The sequence below is a fragment of the Oncorhynchus keta genome, chromosome 15 (genome assembly GCF_023373465.1).
Source record: "Oncorhynchus keta strain PuntledgeMale-10-30-2019 chromosome 15, Oket_V2, whole genome shotgun sequence".
NCBI classification, from domain to species: Eukaryota; Metazoa; Chordata; class Actinopteri; order Salmoniformes; family Salmonidae; genus Oncorhynchus; species Oncorhynchus keta.
This window is the reverse complement of record NC_068435.1, coordinates 39,384,376-39,406,732: the sequence shown is the minus strand read 5'-3', so window position 1 is coordinate 39,406,732 and position 22,357 is coordinate 39,384,376.

Here is a 22,357-nt window from a genome sequence, read left to right as displayed (position 1 = left end):
GATATGCTACTTTGGATGCTTTGAAACTTTCGTCTCCATGGTAACTCCCAATGTGAGAGCGAGTGAGCGGTACGATGTGCTGCGTGCTGAATGCTGGAGGTTGTCTGCTGAGCCATCTGAGGTATACAGACGAGCACAACGAGCTAACTAACACCCCTGCCACATACTGCTGCCTGCCATAGAACACCCTATGTAAAAGATGGGTCATATGAAATGCACAGTCCACTCCTGATAAATGCAGTGGCTTGGGGCTATCATGAGAGCGTGCACTTATCATGCAAATATCCCAAGTAAGCAAAGTGAAAAGCGAAAATAATTTTGTGGATAATTGGAACTGGTGAACTGCATTTCAGTTTTGAAGAGATTGCAGAAGTTAACTGTACACAGTAAGATGATTCTATTCTGATTCTATACTGAGAACACCTTCCTAATATTGAGTTGCACCCCCTTTTGCCCTCAGAACAGCCTCAGTTCTTCTGGCATGTACTACAAGGTGTTGAAAGCTTTCCACAGGGATGCTGGCCCATGTAGACTCCAATGATTCCTACAGTTGTGTCAAGTTGCCTGGATGTCCTTTAGGTGGTGTACCATTTGTGATACACACAGGAAACTGTTGAGCGTGAAAAACCCACCACCATTGCAGTTCTTGTCACACTCAAACCAGTGTGCCTGGCAGCTATTACCATACCCCGTTCAAAGGCACTTAAATATTTTGTTTGCCCATTCAACCTTTGAATGACACGCATACACAATCCATGTTTCAGTTGTCTCAAGACTTAAAAATCCTTCTTCAACCAGTCTCCTCCCCTTCATCTACACTGATTGAAGTGGATTTAAATAGGTGTGACATCAATAAGGGATCATAGCTTTCACCTGGATTTGCCTGATCTGTCTATGTAATGCTAAGATGTGTTGTACACTCAGTGCATATATTGTATGTTTTTACTGCTTCTGCTGTAGCTAGCCTATCCCTTTCCTCTACCTGACCAAAGGGACAGATACACACATTTCTAAACACCCACCCTATATCTTTGTCGAATGCATAATAACGTAGACCCACACCTGGTGCTTGGGAGGCACACATGGAAGAGAGGAGAGAGGAGCCGTCTGTGATATATCATTCAGGTGTGAGGCTGGTGGCCAGAGAACGGGATGAGTGGGGGGTGTTGGTAGCCCCCCTCGACACACACGCACAAACACACACAGCCCTGGGCCCTTTATCTCTTTCTCACACTCTCTGTGAGATGGGCAGGGTGTACTGTGTCCAGGTTGAGGACTGGGGAATGTAGGACAAATAGTAACGGGTGGGCAAGGCTGCTAAAAACTACTGTAGGTATTTCTGTACCGGCTTCCAAACAAGCCAATTAGACTGTACCGTAGGTGTGTTGTCACTACATTATTGTTATGTTGTTATCAGCCTGCGCACAAACACAAAGGGCCGTGCACAGACCTTTCAGGGTGCAGGTGCTCAACATTTAAAAAACAGGTCACCCCCTCTCCCCGCTTGAAAAAAATGATGCTTTCATAATTCATATCTCAGAATTCATAACATACCAAATGCCTCTGTAGGGAAAATTGAGCGTAGGCCCATTTATTTCTACAAAAACACACTCACTCATCATCACAAATTGTAAGCAAGCTAGTTACAGTGCCTCCTAAAGACATGATGGGAAAAGAGGGTGGACTATCAGCTGATCAATGATGTTGATGATAGATGTACAGTACTCGTCAAAAGTTTGGACACACCTACTCATTCAACAGTTTTTCTTTATTTGACTATTTTCTACATTGTAGAATAATTGTGAAGACATCAAAACTATGAAATAACACATATGGAATCATGTAGTAACCTATTTTTTTAAACAAATCTAAATATATTTTACTTTTGAGACTCTTCAAAGTAGCCAACCTTTGCCCTGATAACAGCTGTGCACACTTTTGGCATTCTCTCAACCAGCTTCATGAGGTAGTCACCTGGAATTAATTTCAATTAACAGTTGTGCCTTGTTATTGAGCCCGTCAGTTGTGTTGTGACAAGGTAGGGGTGGTATACAGAAATATTGCCCTATTTGGTGAAAGACCAAGTCCATATTATTATTATATATTTTTTGGGACACACCTACTCATTCAAGTGTATATCACCACCAAAAGGTGCACTTTGGAGACTGGAAGGGTAAAGGGGCATGTGCTCAATACAGGTAGATGCCTATCTGTGCACAGGCCTGCACACACTCCCCATCTCTCTCCACAGTGCAAATTGTGGCTTAGCATTTGCACACTGGGCGCTTGAAGGCCCGAATGGGGGGAGATAAGGAAAGAGGGATGACACAGGGATAGTGGGATGAAGGACAAACAAAGCAGGCTGTTATCCATGCCCCTGGAAGGAAGAGTGGATCTACACCCCTCTCTCTCTCTCTGCAACGTTTACACATTCTCTACCTTCCACATGTCTTGTTGCAGGCTATGGGTGAGGTGAAACGGAAAAGAAGCAGTTGATTTAAAATTACAATTTGGAGCGAGGGGGTCTGCAGAGATAGAGGGAGCAGGAGGGTTTCAAAAACGGCCTCCCGAGTGGCACAGCGGTCTATGGCATTACTACAGCCTGGTGTTCGATCCCAGGCTGTGTCATTACCGGCTGTGACCGGGAGTCCCATAGGGCAGCGCACAATTGGCCCAGCGTCGTCTGGGTTAGGTTGAGGGTTTGGCCGGGGGCACTTGCAGGCTAACCTCGGTTGTCAGTTGGACGCTGTTTCCTCTGACATTGGTGCAGCTGGCTTCCAGGTTAAGCGAGTGGGTGTCAAGAAGCGTAGTTTTGATTCAGAGGATGCATGACTCCACCTTCACCTCTCGGGAGATGCAGTGATCATGAAATTGAGAAGAAAAAGGGGGTAACAATTAAGGAGAGAAGATATGATCCAAATAATATTTTACAACATCCTTCTCCTATTACTCTATGCCCCAGTGTTTATATGTGTGTGTGTGTGTGTGTGTGTGTGTGTGTGTGTGTGTGTGTGTGTGTGTGTGTGTGTGTGTGTGTGTGTGTGTGTGTGTGTGTGTGCATGATTGTATACAGTGCATTCGGAAAGTATTCAGACCCCTTCCCTTTTTCCACATTTTGTTATGTCACAGCCTTATTCTAAAATTGACAGTTTCCCTCATAAATCTACACACAATATCCCATAATGATGAAGCGAAAACAGGTCTTTAGAAATGTTTGCAAACGTATATTTTTTTTAGATACAGAAATTACTTATTTACATAAGTATTCAGACACTTTGCTATGAGAATGAAAATTGAGCTCAGGTGCATCCTGTTTCCATTGATCATGCTTGAGATGTTTCTACAACTTGATTGGAGTCCACCTGTGGTCATTTCAATTTATTGGACATGATTTGGAAAGACACACACTTGTGTTTATAAGGTCCCACAGTTGACAGCACATGTCAGAGCAAAAACCAAGCCATGAGATCGAAGGAATTGACCGTAGAGCTCCGAGACAGGATTGTGGCGAGGCACAGATCTGGGGAAGAGTACCAAAAAATGTCTGCAGCATTGAAGGTCCCAAAGAACACGGTGGCCTCCATCATTCTTAAGTGGAAGAAGTTTGGAGTCACCAAGACTCTTCCCGGCCAAATTGAGTAATCGGGGGAGAAAACCTGCTACAGAGTGCTCAGGACCTCAGACTGGGGTCCTCAGACAGGGCAATGACCCTAAGCACACAGCCAAGACAACGTCGGGACAAGTACGCAGCCTGTTGTCAAAAATGGATGGGGTTGGGATTTGGGCTAAATCAACTGATGCTGATGTAATTGTGTTTTCTGAAACCTGGCTCAGCAAGTCTGTTTTTGATAAGGATATTTGTATAAGTGGTTACAATGTTTATCGCACTGATCGGGTTCAGAAAGGTGGGGGTATTTGTCAAATATAAATTCCCTGTAAGTGTGGCAAGTACGGCAACTGCTCCACCCTCAACCGTAAGGCTCTCCAGAGGGTAGTGAGGTCTGCACAACGCATCACCGGGGGCAAACTACCTGCCCTCCAGGACACCTACACCACCCGATGTTACAGGAAGGCCATAAAGATCATCAAGGACATCAACCACCCGAACCACTGCCTGTTCACCCCGCTATCATCCAGAAGGCAAGGTCAGTACAGGTGCATCAAAGCTGGGACCGAGAGACTGAAAAACAGCTTCTATCTCAAGGCCATCAGACTGTTAAACAGCCACCACTAACATTGAGTGGCTGCTGCCAACACACTGTCATTGACACTGACCCAACTCCAGCCACTTTAATAATGGGAATTGATGGGAAATGATGTAAATATATCACTAGCCACTTTAAACAATGCTACCTTATATAATGTTACTTACCCTACATTATTCATCTCATATGCATACGTATATACTGTACTCTACATCATCGACTGCATCCTTATGTAATACATGTATCACTAGCCACTTTAACTATGCCACTTTGTTTACTTTGTCTACATACTCATCTCATATGTATATACTGTACTCGATACCATCTACTGTATGCTGCTCTGTACCATCACTCATTCATATATCCTTATGTACATATTCTTTATCCCCTTACACTGTGTATAAGACAGTAGTTTTGGAATTGTTAGTTAGATTACTTGTTGGTTATCACTGCATTGACGGAACTAGAAGCACAAGCATTTCGCTACACTCGCATTAACATCTGCTAACCATGTGTATGTGACAAATAAAATGTGATTTGATTTGATTTGAAAGTCTGAAACTATTTGGAACCAGTTGGAATTTCTTGCTTCGAATATTGAGGTTTCAAAGGGTCTCTCTATAACTGTGATCGGCGGTTATAGACCCTCCTCTGCTCTCGGGTGATGCATTTTCTTATTTGAAACACCTTATGTCTAAACTTCTTTACAGTGAAATGATCTTGATTGGTGATCTCAACTGGTGTTGGATAAAGCCGGTGTCTGATGACTTAAAAATGTTTTGTAACTCTATGAATCTTACCCAGTTGATTAACTCACCCACTCGCCCAAATCTTAATTGCCCAGATGAATCTACCCTGAATGATTTGATATTGACAAATGTTCCACATAAATATTCTGTGGTTACTGTTTTTTGTAATGATTTAAGTGACCATTGTGCTGTTGTTGCTGTTAGAAACACTAAGGTTCCTAAGACAAACCCAGGTTTTATTTGTAAGAGATATTTTAAGTGTTTTAATGAGCAGGCTTTCTTTCATGATTTGTTTTATTTTGACTGGAGCAAGATTGAGCTCATCCCTGATGTGGAAACTGCCTGTAAATTCTTTCGTGATGTTTTTTTCCAAATAGTAAACATGCCCGCGGGTTCAGAGTTAAAGGGCAGGATAATCCATGGTTTTCTTCTGAGCTGTCTTGTATTATTCACGACTGTAATCTAGCCTGGGCTAAAGCAAGGAAATCATGTTCTGATGCCGATTGGCTTATTTTTAGGCAGTTACGAAACAAGTGTTCTTTTCTTCTCAGGAAGGCCAAGTCTGAATATTTTATGTCTGTTACCACTGATAACCTGAATGACCCTAGAAAGTTCTGGAAGGCTATTAAGTCTATGTCTGGTAACAGTAATGTTAATGAATTACCGTCATGTGTTTTGAAGGACTCTGTTGCTGTATATGACAAAACTGAAATGCTGAATTGTTTCAATGAGCAATTTGTATCATCTGGTAGGCTGTTTGATTCAGTGTCCACTGTCTCTATACAACCCTGTGTGGATGAACCAGTGAGAGCTGGTCAAACTTTTAGCGTTTTGTCATTCTCAGTGCAGGTGGTACATAAAGCCCTGAAATCCTTAGATCAGAGAAAGCCTGCAGGTCCTGATCTTCTTGATCCCTGCTTTTTAAATCTGGCAGCTGATTTCATAGCTGAACCACGTACATATCTGTTCAATCTAACCCTGGATTGTAATGAAATTCTGAAAATCTGGAAATCAGCATTTGTCCTACCACTTTTAAAAGGGGGAGATCCAACTCTTTTAAATAATTATAGGCCAATCTCAAAGCTGTCACCCCTGGTGAAAATACTTGAATGCTTGCAATTGCATGGTTTGCTAACTATCTGTCTGATAGAACTCAGTGCACTCAATTTGATGGGTTTATGTCTGTTAAATTGTCTGTCTTTAATGGTGTGCCCCAAGGCTCTGTACTTGGTCCTCTCTTATTCACTATTTATATAAATGATTGAGACAAAAATGTCCAAAATGGACTTTATCCCGCTAACTGTTCCAAATGTCCGAACTGAATTTGGTAAAAGGGCTTTTATGTACTCTGCGACATCGTCTTGGAACGCCTGACAAAATACTTTTAAACTGGAAAATCTTGTCCCGATTGGTATTTTTAAATCACTGATGAATGATCTTGAGACTGATTCCCTGACCTGTCAATGGTTTTAATTTGCTGTTTTTTATTTTGTTATACTCTTGTGAATTCTATGGTTTTTACTAGATTACTCTTAGTTTTTTATGTTGTTGGTCTGTAATTTTTGTAATGACTTGGTCTCTGAATGTCCTTGAGTGGCCCAGCCAGAACCCGGACTTGAACCCGAACTAGCATCTCTGGAGAGACCTGAAAATAGCTGTAAAGCGATGCTCCCCATCCAAAATGACAGAGCTTGAGAGGATCTGCAGAGAAGAATGGGAGACACTCCCCAAATGCAGGTGTGTCAAGCTTTTACCGTCATACCCAAGAAGACTCGAGGCTGTAATCACTGCCAAAGGTGATTCAACAAAGATCTGAGTAAAGGATCTGATAACGTATTTTTAATACATTTGTGGAAAATTTGTTAAACCTGTTTTCGCTTTGTCATTATGGGGTATTGTGTGTAGATTGTTTAGGAAACAAAGCAATGTAATACATTTTAATATATGGCTGCGATGTAAAGAAATATGGACACACCTGTGTGGGTGTGTGTACATGCATGTGTGCTTCTGTGCATGTTTCCATCTGTGTGTGTGTGTTGTGTGTGCGTGTCTGTGTGTAAGCCGGCCCCCTGAAGCAGACCGTGAGCTGTGGACCGTCCAAGCCTGTTTTCCAGAGATAGCATTGGGCTGTTTTGTTGCTACCCACCAATCAGCCCCGCGCTCACACCGAGAGGAGGGAGAGACCTGGCACAGCCCCCCGACTACATGTACACACACACTCTCTCTGTTAGATACACACACTCACGCACACACACACACTCCTCCATCTTCTGCTCACTAAATCCTTTCCCACACACTACAGCTCCTCCATTAGTTTAGAACAGATTACACATGGATTTCAGGGTTAATCTCAATACGGTGGTAGAAAGTGGCTTCCTCTCCTTTTCTCGTTCACATCTGATCTCAGCCGAAGGAAAGATAAAGGAATTCCTGGTGGCCATCAAACATATTGGTTTACCTGTCCTGAATGATCAATGTGTCAAAGGTGAGAGAGAGATCCACATCCACTCTTCCCTCCAGAGTGACATCAGGGACTGTAACATACTCTGTTTCACGGAATCATGGCTCTCTCCAGATATACTGTCATCGTCCATACAGTCAGCTGTGTTCTCAGTACATCGTGCAGATAGGAATAAAGAACTCTATGTGTATGTTTCATGATAACATGATAACTAGTCATGGTGTGATTGTGGTAACGTCCAGAAACTGAAGTCCTTTTGTTCACCAGACCTAGAATATCTCACAATCAAATGCCGACCGTATTACCTCCCAAGATAATTCTCTTCGGTTATGGTGACAGCCGTCTATATTGCCACTCAAGCCGATACTATGACGGCCGTCAAGGAACTACACTGGACTTTGTGAAAACTGGAAACCACATATCCTGAGGCTGCATTTATTATAGCATGGGATTTGAACAAAGCAAATTTGAGTAAAACTCTACCAAAGTTCTATCAACACATTGCCCATAGTTCTCGCGCTGCAAAAACTCTCAACAGTTCTGGGATGGCTGCAAGGCCATCTCCCACCCTCCCTTTGGAAAATCAATTCACGACTCCATTTAGCTCCTCCCTTCCTATAGGCAGAAACTCAAACAGGAAGTACCTGTGCTAAGGTCTATTCAATGCTGGTCTGACCAATTGGAATCCATGCTTCAAGATTATGTTGATCACGTGGACTGGGATATGTTCCGGGTTTTAACGTATACACTGACACAGTGACTGAGTTCATCAGGAAGTGTATAGGGGATGTTGTTCCAACTATGACTATTAAAACCTACCCAAAACAAAAACCGTGGATAGATGGCAGCATTTGAGCAAAACTTCCCTATGTAAGAAAATCAAACAGGCAAAACGCCAGTACAGAGACAAAGTGGAGTCGCAATTCAATGACTCAGACACGAGACGTATGTAGCAGGGTCTACAAACAGTCACGGATTACAAAGGGAAAACCAGTCACATCTTGCTCCCAAAGAAGCTGAACACCTTCTTCACCCGCTTTGATGATAAAACAGTGACACCGACGCGGCCCGCTCCCAAGGACTGGATGGTTCTCCGTGGCCAACGTGAGAAAGACATTTAATAAGGCTGCCGGCCCAGACGGCATTCCTAGCAGTATCCTTATAGCATGCGCAGACCAGCTGGCTGGAGTGTTTACAGACATTCAATCTCTCCCTATCCCAGCCTGCTGTCCCAACTTGCTTCAAGATGTCCACCATTGCTCCTGTACCCAAGAAATCAAAGGTAACTGAACTAAATGACTATATCCCCATAGCACTAACTTCTGTCATCATGAAGTGATTTCAGAGGTTAGTTAAGAATCATATAAAAAAAATATATATATATATATATCACCTCTACCTTACCTGACACCCTAGACCTACTTCAATTTGTTTACTGCCACTATAGATCCACAGATGATGCAATCGCCATCACACTGCTCACTGCCTTATCCCATCTGGACAAGAGGAATACCTACGTCGGAATGCTGTTCATTGACTACAGCTCTGCCTTTGACACCATAGTAACCTCCAAGCTCATCATCAAGCTCGGGACCCTGGGTCTCAACCCGCCCTGTGCAATTGGGTCCTGGAATTCCTGACGGGCCGCCCCCAGGTGGTGAAGGTAGGAAACAACACCTCCACTTCGCTGATCCTCAACACAGGGTTCCCACACTCCTGTACTCCCTAATAACCCATGACTGCGTGGCCACGCACGCATCCAACTTAATCATACAATTTTCAGATGACACACCAGTAGTAAGCCTGGTTAGCAACAATGACAAGAGCCTCCAGGGAGGAGGTGAGGGCCCTGGCGGAGTGGTGCCAGGAAAATAACCTCTCCCTCAATGTCAACAAAATTAAGGAACTGATCATGGACTTTGGGAGAGGGAGCACTTCCGTATCAACATCGACAGGACTGCAGTGGAGAAGGTGAAAAGCTTAAAATTCCTCGACATGTCTATAACAATCTGGAATGGTCCACCCACACAGACAGTGTGGTGAAGAAGGCGCAACAGCACCTCTTCAACCTCAGGAGGCTGAAGAAATTCAGCTTGGCCTCTAAGACCCTCACAAACTTATACAGATGCACAATAGAGCGCGTCCTGTTGGGCTGTATCACAGCCTGGTAAGGCAACTGCACTGGGCACAATTGCAGGGCTCTCCACTGGGTGAGCTGTCTGCCCAACGAATCACCGGGGGCACACTGCCTGCCCTCCATGACACCTACATCTCACCATGTCACAGGAAGGCCAAAAAGATCATCAAGGACTTCAACTACCCGAGCCACGGCCTGTTCACCCGCTATCATCCAGAAGGCGAGATCAGTACAGGTGCATCAAAGCTGGGACCGAGAGACTGAAAAACAGCTTCTATCTTAAGGCCATCAGACTGTTAAATAGCCATCACTAGCCATTTACCACCCGGTTAATCAACCCTGCATCTTAGAGGCTGCAGCCCTATGTACATAGACACAGAATCACTGGTCAATTTAATAATTGAACACTAGTCACTTTAATAATGTGTACATACTGTTTTACTTATTTCATATGTATATACTGCATTCTATTTTAATGTATTTTAGTCAATGCTAATCCGACATTGCTCATCCTAATATTTAAATATTTCTTAATTCCATTTTTTTACTTTTACTTTTAGATTTGTGTGCATTTGTAACGAATCTCTTCATCGTCTGAGGAGGAGTAGGAAGGATTGGACCAATATGCAGCGTGGTAAGTGTCCATGTTAATCTATTAGACTGAACGCACACAAAACAAAATAACAAAGTGAAAGGAAGAAACGAAACAGTTCTGTCAGGTGAATACACAAAACAGAAAACAACTACCCACAACCCATAGTGGGAAAACAGGCTGCCTAAGTATGGTTCTCAATCAGAGACAACGATTGACAGCTGCCTCTGATTGGGAACCATACCAGGCCAAAAGCAGAAATACAAAATATAGAACAAACATAGAATGCCCACCCCAACTCACGCCCTGACTAACCTAAAACAGAGACATAAAAAAGGAATTAAGGTGTGACAGCATTTTTGTGAATTTTTAGATATTAATTCACTGTTGGGGCTAGGAACACAAATATTTAGCTGTACCCTCAATAACATCTGCTAAGTATGTGTATGTATCAGGACTCAGGGCAAGACCCAGATGCAGACAATTCGAATCATAGATTTTTATTTACAAAACAGGGCGCAGGTAAACGACAAGTCAAGGGCAAGCAGAGGTCAGTAATCCAGGGCAGTGTCAGTGAGGTACAGAACGGCAGGCAGGCTCAGGGTCAGGGCAGGTAGAATGGTCAAAACAAAACAAAAAACTAGAGCCCAGGAAACACAGGATCACGCTGGTAAGACTTGACTGGACAAGATGAACTGCCAACAGACAAACAGAGAACGCAGGTATAAATACACAGGCTCTCTTCCAGGTACGGCGGCAGACGAACATCTGGGCTGAGGGTATGCTGACTTCTTCCTCTTGCTCAGAGAAGAGCAGGGGCTGATATCCCATGGAACACACGAAAGGTAAGGGACCAGTGGCTGAGCAAGGAAGGGTGTTTCCGGAGTATTCCACCCACATGAGTTGCTAGCTCCGGGTGGTGTGGTTGATGGAGACGAGGCAACAAAGAGTCGTCTCCAGGTCCTGATTAGCTCGCTTCGACTGGCCGTTGGACTGGGGTTGGAATCCGGGGGACAGGCTGGCCCACAACCCACGGGGGTGCAGAATGCCTTCCAGAGCCGGGACGAGAACTGAGGACCGTGATCGGAGACCATTTCCACCGGAAGTCCATGGTTTCGGAAGACGTGCTGCACCATGAGCTGGGCCGTCTCATTGGCTGAGGGTAACATGGGAAGTGGAATAAAATGGACGGCTTTGGAAAACCTGTCCACCACCGTAAGGATAGTGGTGTTCCCATCTGATGGGGGTAGACCGGTAACAAAGTCCAGGGATATATATGAGACCAGGGGCGGTGAGGCCAGTCGGAGCTTGCCGCAGAGTCTTATTCTGAGCAAACACAGTGCAGGCGGTAACAAATTCGGAGATGTCAGGACCCATGGTGGGCCACCAAAAGCGTTGTCGTACAAAGGCCAGGGTCTGACTGGAGCCAGTATGACAGATGTCCTAACCTACTTGCCAAAACTATAGTTCATTAATTAAGAAGAAATTTGTGGAGTGGTTGAAAAATAAGTTTTATTGACTCTATCCTTTTATTTTTTTATCTTTATTTAACTAGGCAAGTCAGTTAAGAACTAATTCTTATTTTCAATGACAGCCTAGGAACAGTGGGTTAACTGCCTGTTCAGGGGTAGAACGACAGATTTGTACCTTGTCAGCTCAGGGATTTGAACTTGCAACCTTTCGGTTACTAGTCCAACACTCTAACCACTAGGCTACACTGCCACCCTACGTGTATGTAAACTACTGACTTCAACTGTAAGTGTATTTTTTTGTACCTTTATTTAACTAGGCAAGTCAGTTAAGAACACATTTTTATTTACAATGATGGCCTACCCCAGCCAACCCTCCCCTAACCCAGAAGTTGCTGGGCCAATTGTGCGCCGCCCTATGGGACTCCCGATGATAGACGGTTGTGATACAGCCCGGGATCAATCCAGGGTCTGTAGTGACTCATCTAGCACTGCGATGCAGTGTATTAGACCGCTGCACCCTTGGGAGACCGTAAGTAATCCATAACTTACAAAACTCAGTTTAAGATGAGACTGACTTTATGACCAGAATTATCTTATTTACACTTTGTAGCCAATTTTGACTATAAAATGACTGTTTTTGACTCAAATCTATTCCACATAGGCTGTTTAAAGCCAGACAAAGGGGCAGTTGACCTTTAATATATTTTCTGCAAAGTAGAGAGGAAATGGGCAGGTTATGTGCAGGTAATGGGGAGACTGAATTTAAACTGTCCCATTATGGTGTGACAGCTGGAGTAACTAAAGCCACTGAATTATTAAGAGGTAGAAAAGCCATCACCTGAACCTGTGGGGGGACGACATTGCCTGAGCCATGGGGGGAATCAAAGAAACAAGGGAGGTAAGAAGAAGGAGATATGTGGTGTAACAAGGGGGATCAAATGAGTTGGTTTCCTAGTTAACACTTTGCTCCAGCTAGTTGCCCTGTAGATACCTCATCTAGGATCATGTTACAATCCTCAAATCCTAACCTTTTACTGGGGAAGTAATATTGATCTTGAATCTGTTTATAAGGGCAACTTCATCCTATACTGACTAGAACAGTTTGGGTGTGGAGGACTAATTCCCAGGGCCTAATGAGTCTAAACCAGAAGCATTGGTTTAATTTGTGTCCCAAATGGCACCCTATTCCCTATTACTTTTGACCAAAGCCCTGGTCAAAAATAGTGCCGTTTGGGATGGAGGCTTAGATAATGGTTCAAATGTATATTCTGTGAATGGGGTTACCCCTGTCAGTCTGATTTAACCTCTGTGTGTGTTAAGTACGTAGGCTCGGTTATTTGACCCAGATTCAGAGGAAAACGCTCTGGCAAGCTTGTTTCATTGTTCATTTGAAATGAGTAACACAAAAATCACACATTTAGGCCATATTCTCTCATGTTCACAGCCATGTTTAACTGTCAGTATCTATGCATGGAATTATGTTTGATCCGTTTTGTTTTTAGACCACCATGATAAAACATTGAAGGAATGTTTGAAGGAAACATTGGAGTGCATTTTTACAAATGGCTTGAGGAAGAAAAAAAACACAGGTCTTCCTCTCTTCCTTCCTTCCCCCCTCTCTCTCTCTCTTGCAGTGCATGCTGGGAGTTTTTTGGAGTTTGAGTGCTTGGTGTGGAGGGCTCTGTCCTACCTTATTTTCTTGATTATATCCTTGGTGTTTTCTTTCTGTTTTCCTTTTCTATGGTAGAGGGTTGATGCACTGTTTGTTTTAACAGTCTCCTCTCGCTCGGAGGAGACGCTGTCGTTACGGCATGGATTCTGGTGTATTTCTGAGAATGGAGTTAAGGTGGAGGAGGTTCTGCTCGTGGTCAGTGATCAGTGAACATGTAGGAGCTAAATGTATACATTCTGCTTCCAGAATGAACAAAGCTGTGGTTGTGTTCATGAAAAGAGCAAATTTGGTGGGTTCATTGCTATTCATTGCTAAACCTTCGACCAGGGTGGTAGTTGCAAATTTGCCTCCATTTATTACTGATGATCAAATCAGGAAAGATCTGAGTCATTTTGGTAAGTTTGCTTGAGGGTTTCGTGTACTATCGGCAGGTTTTCAGGCAGATGTCATTGGACATGTTGTTTCGTTCCGGAGGCAATGAGACACAGGCAACAGAGGCTGGGCCTAGTCATTCCAGGGATGGTGGTGTAGATGAGGCTGGGCCAAGTCATGCTACGGAAGGTGGTTTAGATGAGGCTGGGCCTAGTCAGGCTACAGATGGTGGTGTAGATGAGGCTGGGCCTAGTCAGGCTATGGAGGGTGGTGTAGATGAGGCTGGGCCTAGTCAGGCTACAGATGGGGGTGTAGATGAGGCTGGGCCTAGTCAGGCTACAGATGGTGTGTGTAGATGAGGCTGGGCCTAGTCAGGCTACAGATGGTGGTGTAGATGAGGCTGGGTCTAGTCAGGCTACAGATGGTGGTGTAGATGAGGCTGGGCCTAGTCAGGCTACAGATGGTGGTGTAGATGAGGCTGGGCCTAGTCAGGCTACAGATGGTGGTGTAGATGAGGCTGGGTCTAGTCATGCTACAGATGGTGGTGTAGATGAGGCTGGGCCTAGTCAGGCTACAGATGGTGGCGTAAGATGAGGCTGGGCCTAGTCGGGCTACAGATGGTGGTGTAGATGAGGCTGGGCCGAGTCATGCTACAGATGGTGGTTTAGATGAGGCTGAGCCTAGTCAGGTTACAGATGGTAGTGTAGATGAGGATGGGCCTAGTCAGGCTACAGATGGTGCTGTAGATGAGGCTAGGTCTAGTCATGATACAGATGGTAGTGTAGATGAGGTTGGGCCTAGTCAGGCTACAGATGGTAGTGTAGATGAGGCTGGGTGGATGATCTTTTTGGCCTTCCTGGGAGTCAGGAAGAACTGAGAGGGGCTGTCACAGGCCGTGGTGTCAAGACTGGCCAGGTGGGGGTAGCTTCTCGCCCAAGTGTCGTATAGAGGGAGGGTGCTGATAATCAACAGCCTTGTGTCATCTTCCCTGTGGCATAAACTGGCTGTCCCCCAGCCTGTTCGCTGACCTGCAACACAAGCCTGTGGACTTTTTCTGGTCGGTCCATCACTGGCTGAGGGTGGCAGTGTTGTACATGTCTGTCCACGAAGGAGGACAGGGCCTGATGGAACTGGAGAGCAGGGTGGCTGCTTTCCAACTAAAGGTGGTGCAGACACTGCTGTACCAAACTGATGCCGGCTGGAGGGAACCAGCATGAGCACTGCTGAGGAGAGCTTGCGGATTAGGTTTGGACCTGCAGCTGTTCCTCATGAAGCTGGAGGCTGAGTACAGCAGGTCTCTCAGACTTTTACTCTGCGGTGCTGAGGGCCTGGCAGCTGCTAAGGCACACACAAGAAGGGGGTGTGGAGCCTGGGCTGTGGGTGTGGGAGGAGCCTATCTTCCACAACCCAGCCATCCCTTTGAGATCGGTTCAGTCAGCCACCCTGCAGAGGCGACTGATGGCAGTGGGCTTACTACGGCTGGGTGACCTGCGACTGTTGGGAGAGGAAGGGTGGAAAACCCTGGAAGTCCTGGCACAACATACAGAAATACCATCTCTTAGGCTGCTGGAGAGATTCCTGGTGGAGGTCCAAGAGGCACTGTCTGAGCCGGGAAGGGGTTGTTTGAGTGGCCAAGGGGGGAGGGACCACCAATGTTTCCGCCACTGCAGGTGACTGCAGAGACATGGGGACTGGCAAGGGGGTCTGGAGGACTTGGTAGATTTTAACACTCCGAGCCTGGCGGAGTTTAAGGGGGTAAAGCCCTCTACAACCTCTGCATTAAGGTGCATTAAGGTGAGGAACATTAGGAGCCTAACAGGAGTGAAGGCACATCAGTGGCAGGAGTATGGAGGGGGATCTACAAACCCCCAGTACCAAAGAGGTCAGAGGACCGTCTGTACAGCTGGGGGAGATGGGTTGGATATACAGTTGTAGAAGTGGTGAGGTTTTGGTTATTGCTGTGTTTTTGTATCGTGGTGTAGAGAGCAAGGTGAGTATGGTACATGAAGTAGGATAGATTATTTGGTGTTTTGTTTTAAGGGGTGAGTTGGTGGGGTTTAAATGAAATGAGAATGTTTCATAAGAAAGTCAACGTCTCTCTAGATAGATAGATAGATACATGCACACACAGTAGAGTGTTAATAATTCATGTGTATCCTGCCCGCTGGTGGAAATGGATCATGTGAGAATCATTTCCTCTATTCTTCTCTCCTCTCATCGTCTTTTCTCACCTTTACTGTTGTTCTCTTCACTTCTTCTCCTCTTCTTCCCCAGTGCCCTGCTCTCTGCACAGATGTACCTATTGTTAAGTTCATGTTTTAAGTAGCCCTATACTTCTCTATTTACAGTGCCCTCTGGTATAGGTGCGCATGAGTAGAAGTTACCGTCGAACTGGGCCTGAGTGTGATGGCCGCAATGTACTCTGCTAATACTTTAAAGTAAACGTTGTTAACTGGAACCTAGTCATTGTTTCATTTGCCAGAAATGAGCTATCATTAGTAGCAGAGGATGCAATGTACGTATGGGGGCAGAGGATGCAAGCAGGTACGGGGGCATTATCGCTCGGAGAGCGAAAGATACAGCACTGGAAATATCCATGGAGGATTTGAACAAGGACGACGGTATGGGAACTTTGGACTATGTGTTTCTAAAAGAAGAGAAATGCCATGCCTACAAGGCATATTCAAACTTATTCAAACAGTACTACGAGAACCATTTTGGAGTGGCAATAGCAGTCTACATCATTGATTTCGAACAGAGGTACAATCGGATGCAGTGCTAGCTATCAAGACGCTAGATACTGTCTGTCTGGATGGAAGGGAGAAACAGTTGGCTTTGACTGCTTGTACTGTGCTGACTTTTGTGTCGGTGAAGAAGGCACTACAAAAGACAGCTGTCATGCTAATAACAGATCTACTATTGTACATCCCAATAACAGACATACCAGACATACCAATAGAATACTACACTTTGCAAAGAAGAGGCAGCAACAAGTCACGTTTTCAAGACAACCAGACGAGGGTGCCTGGCACAAATCCACTGGACCTGTATGGAAGGAGATCAAAATGCGCTATATGTCAAAGAACTTACCATTGGGTTAAAGACTGCCCTTTACTTAGATTTCCGTCTTAGTTCTTGTAGAGAGATGGAACAGTGTAACATTAATTTGCTTCTGGTACTGAGATCTTAATAGTTGAATCCTTAGGATCTCCTGTGATTGATATTGCATGTACACGCACGGTATGGTGAAAAAGGGTTTGATAACTACAGTATGTCAGTAAAAAAAATCTGAAATATGTACAAAATATGAGGGTCACACCAAAGCAACCAAGCTTTTACATTTGGAGATCGGAGAGTTGTTCACTCTACCAAGAGATTCAAGATGCTAGCAAAGGCTGGTCAGACTAAGTGTCACATTGAAGCAGAGGATGTCCCTGTAGATTTTCCCTTACCATTGTGCAAGGATTCCCTCAAGAAGGCAGGGGCTGTACTGGACATAAAAAAAATGACAAGGCAGGGATGTTTAAACAACCAGCGACCCTTAACTTACTACCTGTCACGCCTTGGTCATTGTATTTTGTGTTTTCGTTATATTATTTGGTCAGGCCAGGGTGTGACATGGGTTTATGTTATTGTATTTTCGTATTGGGGTTTGTAGTATTTGGGATCGCGGCTGATTAGGGGTGTTGTTAGGCTTGGCTGCCTGAGGCGGTTCTCATTCAGAGTCAGGTGATTCTCGTTGTCTCTGATTGGGAACCGTATTTAGGTAGCCTGAGTTTCGCTTTGTATTTCGTGGGTGATTGTTCCTGTCTCTGTGTAGTTTCACCAGATAGGCTGTAATTAGGTTTCACGTTCCGTTTGTTGTTTTGTATTTTGTATCGTTATTTCATGTGTCACTTCTCCTATTAAAGTCATGAGTAACCACTACGCTGCATTTCGGTCCGACTCTCATTCTACAAACGAAGAACGCCGTTACACTACCTCAGGTCCCTATTGTGTAAACATTTTGAATACCTGTACCCCATTATAAACATCCCAACAGTAAACTCACATAGAGTCCATGTAAAAAATATATTCTGACAGTCACAAAGAACATGACTCGAGAGTAAAAACACATTCTCCACAAACCGTTTGGACATGCTATAGTTGACCAACTTCAGAAATGACTGAGCAGTTCTAGGAATAATGATGATGAGAAGTACTAGACTACCAATTAGTTGACTCAGTGTCTACAGTGGAAAGGACTCGGAGTCGTCATTGGCCAAGATGGTGTGGTGATATTTGTGAGGCACGGAATCACCATTGTCCGGGTACATCACTCAAGATTGCGGAAAGTAAATGATCAACAAGCGGAGAATCAGCCTCCTACTGAAAAGGACAGTGAAATAGACAAACCTTCCAGATGTCTCATCCACTGTTTTACACTGCTCAAAAAAATAAAGGGAACACTTAAACAACACAATGTAACTCCAAGTCAATCACACTTCTGTGAAATCAAACTGTCCACTTAGGAAGCAACACTAGGATAGGATAAGTAATCCTTCTCACCCCCCCCCCCCTTTAAGATTTAGATGCACTATTGTAAAGTGTCTATTCTACTGGATGTCATAAGGTGAATGCACCAATTTGTAAGTCGCTCTGGATAAGAGCGTCTGCTAAATGACTTAAATGTAAATGTAAACACTGATTGACAATTGACAATACATTTCACAGTGCAAATGGAATAGACAACAGGTGTAAATGATAGGCAATTTGCAAGACACCCCCAATAAAGGTCCTTCTGTGGCTCAGTTGGTAGAGCATGGCGCTTGTAACGCCAGGGTAGTGGGTTCGATTCCCGGGACCACCCATAAGTAGAATGTATGCACACATGACTGTAAGTCGCTTTGGATAAAAGCGTCAGCTAAATGGCATATATTATTATTATTTATTATTAAAGGAGTGGTTCTGCAGGGGGTGACCACAGACCACTTCTCAGTTCCTATGCTTCCTGGCTGATGTTTTGGTCACTTTTGAATGCTGGCGGTGCTTTCACTCTAGTGGTAGCATGAGACGGAGTCTACAACCCACACAAGTGGCTCAGGTAGTGCAGCTCATACAGGATGGAACATCAATGCGAGCTGTGGCAAGAAGGTTTGCTGTGTCTGTCAGCGTAGTGTCCAGAGCATGGAGGCGCTACCAGGAGACAGGCTAGTACATCAGGAGACGTGGAGGAGGCCGTAGGAGGTCAACAATCAGGCAGCAGGACCGCTACCTCCGCCTTTGTGCAAGGAGGAGCAGGAGGAGCACTGCCAGAGCCCTGCAAAATGACCTCCAGCAGGCCACAAATGTGCATGTGTCTGCTCAAACGGTCTGAAACAGACTCCATGAGGGTGGTATGAGGCCCTGTGCTCTTCACAGATGAAAGCAGGTTCACACTGAGCACATGACAGAGTCTGGAGACGCCGTGGAGAACGTTCTGCTGTCTGCAACATCCTCCAGTATGACTGGTTTGGCGGTGGGTCAGTAATGGTGTGGGGTGGCATTTCTTTGGGGGGCCACACAGCCCTCCACGTGCTCGCCAGAGGTAGCCTGACTGCCATTAGGTACCGAGATGAGATCCTCAGACCCCTTGTGAGACCATATGCTGGTGTGGTTGGCCCTGGGTTCCTCCTAATGCAAGACAATGCTAGACCTCATGTGGCTGGGGTGTGTCAGCAGTTCCTGCAAGAGGAAGGCATTGATGCTATGGACTGGCCCGCCCGTTCCCCAGACCTGAATCCAATTGAGCACATCTGGGACATCATGTCTCGCTCCATCCACCAACAGACTGTCCAGGAGTTGGCGGATGCTTTAGTCCAGGTCTGGGAGGTGATCCCTCAGGAGACCATCCGCCACCTCATCAGGAGCATGCCCAGGCATTGTAGGGGGGTCATACAGGCACGTGGAGGCCACACACACTACTGAGCCTCATTTTGACTTGTTTTAAGGATATTACATCAAAGTTGGATCAGCCTGTAGTGTGGTTTTCCACTTTAATTTTGAGTGTGACTCCAAATCCAGACCTCCATGGGTTGATAAATTTGAATTCCATTGATAATTTTTGTGTGATTTTGTGGTCAGCACATGTAAAGAAAAAAGTATTTAATAAGAATATTTCATTCATTCAGATCTAGGATGTGTTATTTTAGTGTTCCCTTTATTTTTTTGAGCAGTGTATATATATATATACACACACACTGAAACTGACATGATGGCTGCCGGTTTATTGGCTCTTAACCAAATGTGCTGTTTTGTTTGTTTTTTCACATTGTTTGTAACTCATTTTGACCGAAAAGAGCATCAGCGATTACTCCCCTTGAATTGGATAAATTTTCTTTAATGAGTTGGAAGAGAGGGATTTACTCCAGACAACCCGTTTTTTGCAGGAGAAAGAGACTGAGATTTTGCAGAAGGAGATTGGGGTGCCTTGTTAGGATCAGGTGACAAGTGGCTAATCTGCCTTTGCCATCCGTAAAGGCAACATCTGTACAGCCACACTAAGCTCGGGATCGAACCCAGAATCTCTGGTGGCACAGCTAGCACTGAGACACAGTGCCTTAGACCACTGCACCATCCGGGAGGCCCTGTTAGACAACAAAGGGAAGCACAGCCGAGAGCTGCCCAGTGACACGAGCCTACCAGAAGAGATAAATAACTTCTATGCTCGCTTCGAGGCAAGTAATACTGAAACATGCATGAGAGCATCAGCTATTCCGGACGACTGTATGATCACGTTCTCTGCAGCCGATTTAAGTAAGACCTTTTTAAACAGGTAAACATTCACAAGGCCGCAGGGCCAGACGGATTACCAGGACGTGTACTGCAAGCATGCGCTGACCAACTGGCAAGTGTCTTCACTGACATTTTCAACCTCTCCCTGTCTGAGTCTGTAATACCAACATGTTTCAGGCAGACCACCATAGTCCCTCTGCCCAAGAACATTAAGGTAACCTGCCTAAATGACTACCGACCCATAGCACTCACGTCTGAGCCATGAAGTGATTTGAAACTCTGGTCATGGATCACATCAACACCTTTATCCCAGAAATCCTAGACCCACTCCAATTTGCAAACCACCCAAACAGATCCACAGATGATGCAATCTCCACACTGCCCTTTCCCACCTGGACAAAATGAACACCTATGTGAGAATGTTAGTCACTGACTACAGCTCAGTGTTCAACACCATAGTGCCCTCAAAGCTCATCTCTAAGCTAAGGACCCTGGGACTAAACACCTCCCTCTGCAACTGGATCCTGGACTTCCTGATGGGCCACTCCCAGGTGGTAAGGGTAGGGAACTTCACTCAACTCTATGCAAACTGGAAACTATATACCCAGAGGCTGCATTTATCGGAGCTGAGGATTTTAACAAAGCAAATTTGAGATCAATGCTACCTAAATTTTATCAGCATATTGATTGCACAACACGTAGGCCTAATACTCTCGACCACTGCTACTCTAACTTCCGCGATGCATACAAAGCCCTCCCCCGCCCTCCCTTCGGCAAATCTGACCACGGAGCCATCTCGTGCCGGCTTATAGGCAGAAACTCAAACAGGATGTACCAGTGATGAGAACCATTCATTGCTGGACTCACCAATCAGAAGCCACGCTGCAAGGTTGTTTTCATCACGCGGACTGCAACAAACACTCAAAAATGGACAGTATAATCTCAATCTCTTCATTAAGACTCAAACATGGACACTCTTACTGACAGTTGTGGCTGCTTTGCGTGATGTATGGTTGTGTCTACCTTCTTGCCCTTTGTGCTGTTGTCTGTACCAAATCATGTTTGTACCATGTTTTGTGCTGCTGTGTGCGTATGGTCTAGCAGATGCATCACTCTACTGGTAAAACAAAGTCAAGGCAACAATGCTGAGTACAGGAGGAAAAATGTCAAGTGGAACCTGCCGTCTTCTACTGATCAAGACTGAAATGTGGCTGGATTACTACTACTGTGATTTCACACCTTCAAGGCGTTCCCTACTTGATGCTGTCAAGTCAGCCAAGTCTGTCATCTTGAGATTAACAGCATCAAGGAATTTGAGGCTCAGAAAATTCTGCGGATTCTGTGGTCAGCGACAAAGGAACAGTTGGTCGACTATCTGACTAAAAAGGAACGTCCTCTGTTTCACTCCTAAAGGCACTCAGTAATGAAAAGTGGCAGCTTGAGTAAAAAACTTTGTCACGTGACATTGCCGTATGGCAGGTAGCCTAGTGGTTAGAGCGTTGGGCCAGTAACCGAAAGGTTGCTGGATTGAATCCCCGAGCCGACAAGGTAAAAATCTGCAGTTCTGCCCCTGAACAAGGCAGTTAACCCATTGTTCCCCGGTAGGCCATCATTGTAAATAAGAATGTGTTCTCAACTGACTTGCCTAGTTAAATAAAAGTTACATCCACAAAAGGAAATGGTGGACTTAAATTATTATTTGACATTTTATTTAATTCTGCGTTGATGTTGTCATTGGATATTTCATTGTTTTACTTTCTGTGGGAGATCGTTAAGTTCAAGTATTAAGTAGTCCTAGACTTGTGTAATTACTCCCTCTGATATTAGTGCATCTGTCATTACTGTCACTGTTGGACCAGGCCTGGGTGTGATGGATGCTATGTACCGGGCTGATACTGCAAAGTATATTTTGTTCAACTGGAACTTTAGTCAGTGTGTAATTCT